Consider the following 5,583-nt stretch of genomic DNA (forward strand, 5'->3'; position numbering starts at 1 on the left):
AGGTGCTTGAGTTGGTTGGGGCAGCTTTGCAGAAGAGTGCTGTTCACACTATACACTACGACAACAGACATGTGGACCAGTTGCCAAGCCCTTGATTACATGTGCATCACTGCACACTGGGTCTCTTTTTCAGGGGTTGCACAACAGATAAATGCAGGTGGTGACTTGGTCGAGATTTTTAAGGGTGCTCGTAAACATGCAACATTAGCCATGTTTGGCATGGAGAAAAATCATACTGCAGCCAACATTTTGGATGATTTTAACAAAAAGGTCTCGCAATGGCTGCCCCCAAGAAATTGCAAGGTTGGTTATGTTTCTACTGATAATGGCAGCTATGTAGTTAAGGCCATGGAGAACGGTTAATATTTCAGAGTGCTGTGTTTGGCGCACTGTATGAACCTTGTCGTGCAAAAGTTCTTGAAAAAAGAACTTGAAGTCGACAAAATACTGACCATCTGCAAAAGAATATGCACACATTTCAACCATTCTTTTAAGGCCCGGAAGGAGCTGAGGCGCCAGCAAAATGTACGTAGAATGCCAGTGAAAGCACTTATCCAGGAGGTGGCAACACGTTGGAACTCAACCTTCTACATGCTTGAGCGTCTGCATGAGCTGTTTCCAGTAGTCAATGAGTATTTCTACAACCTGGGTGGTGATACGACAGAAATGATGCTAGTGGTGGAGCAATGGCAGCTAGTTAAAAGCCTGACAGACATGCTTTGTCCTTTTGAGGTCTTCACGCGTGACGTCAGCAGGGAGGACTGTTCTTTGAGCAAAGCTATCCCATTGTTGCTGAAGCTCGAGCACCAAGTCAATGTGGTGTCTTCAGAATTAAAAGATGCTGGAAAGAATGAAGCATATGAGTTGGCGCAGAGATTATTACAACGCCTAGTTAGCAATAAACAGCTTGTAAATATCAAGAAAAAACAGCACTACATTTGTGCTACTATTCTGGATCCACGTTACAAAAAGCCATTGTTTGGCAAAGTAATAATTCCTTTTGAAACATCAGATGTTACAGAGTACAAAGGTTGGCTAGCTCAGTCAGCCATTCGTTTTGAAAGAGAGCGGAAGGAAACTGTAGGAGAACTTGAAGACAGTACTACTAGTGAATCAGCAGGCCATCAGGCGTCCCAAAAAAACACTTCTGCATCTGTGCCTGTGACAGAAGTGAGTGACTTTTCCTCTGAGCCGTTAACCACACCAGCAACCGTATCATCTGCACCAGTCACAGGCGATATGTCTGAAGCGGATTGGCTAAGTGAGCTAGGGTTTCCTTGTCCCAGAAAGGACACATAAGTGCAAAGTACAGGAATCCGTGAGAACATTGTTTCAATGGTGCAGGCCTATCTGGATGACTCAACAGCGGTCAATATTACTGAGGACCCATTGGCGTATTGGCATGGGAAAAGAAAGATATGGCGAGAGCTCACCAACCTGGCTATCAATTACTTGTCTTGCCCACTCGCAAGCGTGTCTTCAGAACGTGTTTTTAGTTCTGCTGGTGGCATTGTGACTTGCAAAAGGTCTCGCCTCTTGCCTGCAAATGTGGAGCGGCTCACCATGATAAAGATGAACCAGCACTTCATACCATCAGATTACAAAGTACGAGAATGCACGCAGGAAGAAGAGGACACCGACCTACCTGAGGGAAGTTTTCATCAGTTACCAGAAGTACTACCGACTCAATTTGCAGAGTTTGAGGACGAGCTCTGCTTCCCTGACAGCGAGTTCTGAAAATGAGTCAATGATTCATTATTTCGTCCTTATTCACTTTTATTCCTGTGTGTCTGTCTTTCTTTGTTTAGCAAGTGCTTCATCACATTCACAACAAAACTGTAATCACCCAATCAAACAACAAGCCCATCAGCAGAACTGTCTTGATTTTGATGCCGCAGCATTCCTCAGGTTCACAACAGTTAGTTGACAACTCAGTCCTGGTCGTCTATCCTCCTCCTCCAGACTCACCCTATCCATTTGTTTCCCATAATGCTGATGCCTGGATTCTGCACAATGAAGAAACTTACGTTGACGAGTCCCCTAAAGAGGGACTGGAAGTAGTGAGTCCTCATTTAAATACATTTTGCTAAGTGTGAATTATTTTCCCCGATTTGCTTTTTGGCTGTTTGGGGGGTGTCAAACTTGTTTGCGCTTGGGTTTACGGGTCTTGGCTGGGCCATTGCTGGCAAGGTCTATTAAGGGATGAAATTGGGTAGGCATTTACTTTGGAAAACATTTGGTCATTTACACGTGAACGTTTAGGCGTTATTATTGCTCGCATTGCCTGTCTTAGGGGTGCTGTCTGTGGGGCTTGTAGGTTTTTGGTGTCTGTGAGCACCGCTGCCACATTTATAATGTTGAATGCTTTTGTTTTGCAGAAAATCCACGCCGGGAAACTCCAGTTGGGGCCCTGCTGCAGAACGCTTTAGGACAATGTGAATTCCAGGTGGAGCCAGCCCTCAAACACAAATTACAGGTAAGATAAGCGTTTGGATGGGAGGTAGTATAATGGAGTATTAGGAGAGGCGAGAGAGTGACAGTGGTACTAGTAGTAAAGTCCTAGGACTCTTGAATTAACAAACTCTGTGAAAGGCATTTACTTTGGAAAACATTTGGTCATTTACACGTGAACGTTTAGGCGTTATTATTGCTCGCTTGCCTGTCTTAGGGGTGCTGTCTGTGGGGCTTGTAGGTTTTTGGTGTCTGTGAGCACCGCTGCCACATTTATAATGTTGATTGCTTTTGTTTTGCAGAAAATCCACGCCGGGAAACTCCAGTTGGGGCCCTGCTGCAGAACGCTTTAGGACAATGTGAATTCCAGGTGGAGCCAGCCCTCAAACACAAATTACAGGTAAGATAAGCGTTTGGATGGGAGGTAGTATAATGGAGTATTAGGAGAGGCGAGAGAGTGACAGTGGTACTGGTAGTAAAGTCCTAGGACTCTTGAATTAACAAACTCTGTGAAAGGCATTTACTTTGGAAAACATTTGGTCATTTACACGTGAACGTTTAGGCGTTATTATTGCTCGCTTGCCTGTCTTAGGGGTGCTGTCTGTGGGGCTTGTAGGTTTTTGGTGTCTGTGAGCACCGCTGCCACATTTATAATGTTGATTGCTTTTGTTTTACAGAAAATCCACGCCGGGAAACTCCAGTTGGGGCCCTGCTGCAGAACGCTTTAGGACAATGTGAATTCCAGGTGGAGCCAGCCCTCAAACACAAATTACAGGTAAGATAAGCGTTTGGATGGGAGGTAGTATAATGGAGTATTAGGAGAGGCGATAGAGTGACAGTGGCACTAGTAGTAAAGTCCTAGGACTCTTGAATTAACAAACTCTGTGAAAGGCCTTTACTTTGGAAAAGATTTGGCCAATTACACGTGAACCAACACGATGACAGTGTTCAGTAAAACGAACTTACTCCAAACCCACCACCCACCAGGCTCAAAAGTAGTAAAAAACAAGTATGCTCAGATAAAGTTTGAAAAAGTGCATTTTTATATCGCTAACAAAATAAACTCCCGCAAGACCCTCCCTAACCCCAACAAATAAATAGTCCTTCAAAAGTCCCCAAAAACCCCAACTCCCAATTCCCACCCCCCAAAAGTCACTAAAAAAAGGGCAAGGGACACTCTAGGGATGCATGGTGTTGATTTTGGCCTCCAGGGCATCATGCCTTAGGGCCAGGGCATCGTACTGCTCCCGGAGGGTGGCGTGATCTAAACGGAGGCCCTCCACCAAATTTTGGTACTCTTTCAATTTGCGGACCTCCGCCTCCAGGTCCCACACTCGGTGGATTGCACGGCCCAAGCGAGCCTTTACAGTACTATGAGGGGCAGCCTTTGCTGCTCGGCGGTGGCGTCTGACAGCACGGCTCCGTTTCGCCGGAGCACTGCGATGACCGGCAGAACGTGGGGTCACGGAGGAGGATGCAGATGTCCCATTTGATGTACTCGACTGCGTGTCGTCCCCCTCCAGTTCCACCAGCCGCCGATATTGGGCAACAGTAGCATCCAGCCTCCGTTGCCGGGCCAGTACAGCCTGCATACTCCTTGTAGGTTTTGTTGTTCTAGTATGACCAACTATATGAAGAAAGAAAGACATAATCTGTAACCAATGCTCTTTAAGAATATGATTAACACAAAATGATTCAGCAGGAAGTTGTGTCACAGTACAACTAGCAACTAGCCAGCGCAGTACAAAACTATTCAGGCCAGTATCATGGGCGTCCGCAGAGAGGGGCATGAGTTCAACCTCATGGTCATAGTTTTTTTTGTTGCTCTAGATCCACCCCCCTCCCCCACTGACCCTGCCCCCTTCGGTGCGGCCCTTGGCCACAAACCACACTGTCAATTTGGCCCCGAGAGAAAGTTTGTGAGGACCCATGCTCTATAACCACATCCTCCTGATTTAGATTGAATTGTTTTTTTCTGGCAATTTTTTATTTTTCCCTCTGTTTTAATGTAGTTGCCAGGTCGTCTGCTGTGGTGCCGCACAAGATTTTTCTCTTCCCCCTATGGGGTTCTTTGTTTATTTAAGCTCTATGTCGTGTTAGATTTAAAAAAAAATTATTTAATACTTGTGCTCAATCATGTCAGGAGTAGGACTCAGGAGATGGTGAAGATGTTGCACCCCCCCCCCTGGAAACATTTCATAGTATGTTCGTAGTTCATCCAGTGACCGTCTACTCTCTGTAGATACACATCATATGCTATCTAAGAGTCAGATAGTACCATGATCCAGCTTACCTGTACCCGCCACCACCACTGTCTCCTTCCTCACAGTCTGTACTTCTTGGTCCTCTTGCGCCGCCTCTTCCCCAGAGTGGTCCTCGGACTCCGAGTCGATCACCACCACCACATCAGAGCTGGCCCCGCCACCAGATGTTCCACCTACAAAGTAGATGTAAGAATGTTAGATTACACCACTCACTAGTATTTGGTCTAGGAATGAAGAATGTGAAAACAACAGAAAAAGTAATTGACTGTCTACTCTAGTCTAAAGTAAAAATGTCCCTCCTTCCAGGGAAGGCTGTTGTCTTGCTGCACTTTTTTGTCACAATTGATTAATGCTTGCTTAATTTTAACACACACCATTTTTCTCTGAACAGACAGAAACTGGACTTCTAAGGACAAGAGCAACATCAACTTCAAACCAGGTGAAAGCTCGGCTCGACCACAAGAAATGTGTTCCATTACTCATCAACTCAGCACCAGGCACTTTTCCATTTCCAGCTAACTTTATTTTAATATATGTGTTTACTTTAACTTTTAATAAAGCTTTTAAACTTGAATAGACTCTGTGGTTTTTGGTCCTCCAGACTAGAGTGACTGAGCGAAAAGTTTTGCAATTTTTGCAAGGAGGAGTCCGTGCCGCTGACACTACCAGGTTTATACAGTGTGTCAAACACGCCACTCTGAAATATTATTACTCTGGTCTTTGGTGTCCATAGTTCGGTTTGTGGAGAATTGTCCCTGCAACAGTAGTATTATGGATTTTGCTCTTATCTAAACACTATTTCGAAAAAATTAAATTAAGAACGCTTGGACAACAATAGATCCTCTATATTTAAATGAAAACTTACTGG

At 44.9% G+C, this 5,583-nt stretch overlaps 1 long non-coding RNA gene across 1 annotated transcript; it reads left to right on the plus strand.

Moving 5' to 3' along the window:
• Nucleotides 1–2,753: 2,753 nt before the first annotated feature.
• Nucleotides 2,754–5,172, plus strand: LOC144753946 (uncharacterized). The gene is made up of 3 exons (XR_013594610.1): nucleotides 2,754–2,851; nucleotides 3,129–3,226; nucleotides 5,107–5,172. It is a non-coding gene; the product is annotated as an uncharacterized LOC144753946 (long non-coding RNA).
• Nucleotides 5,173–5,583: the final 411 nt, after the last annotated feature.

The sequence above is a fragment of the Lissotriton helveticus genome, chromosome 5_1 (assembly GCF_964261635.1).
Source record: "Lissotriton helveticus chromosome 5_1, aLisHel1.1, whole genome shotgun sequence".
NCBI lineage: Eukaryota > Metazoa > Chordata > Amphibia > Caudata > Salamandridae > Lissotriton > Lissotriton helveticus.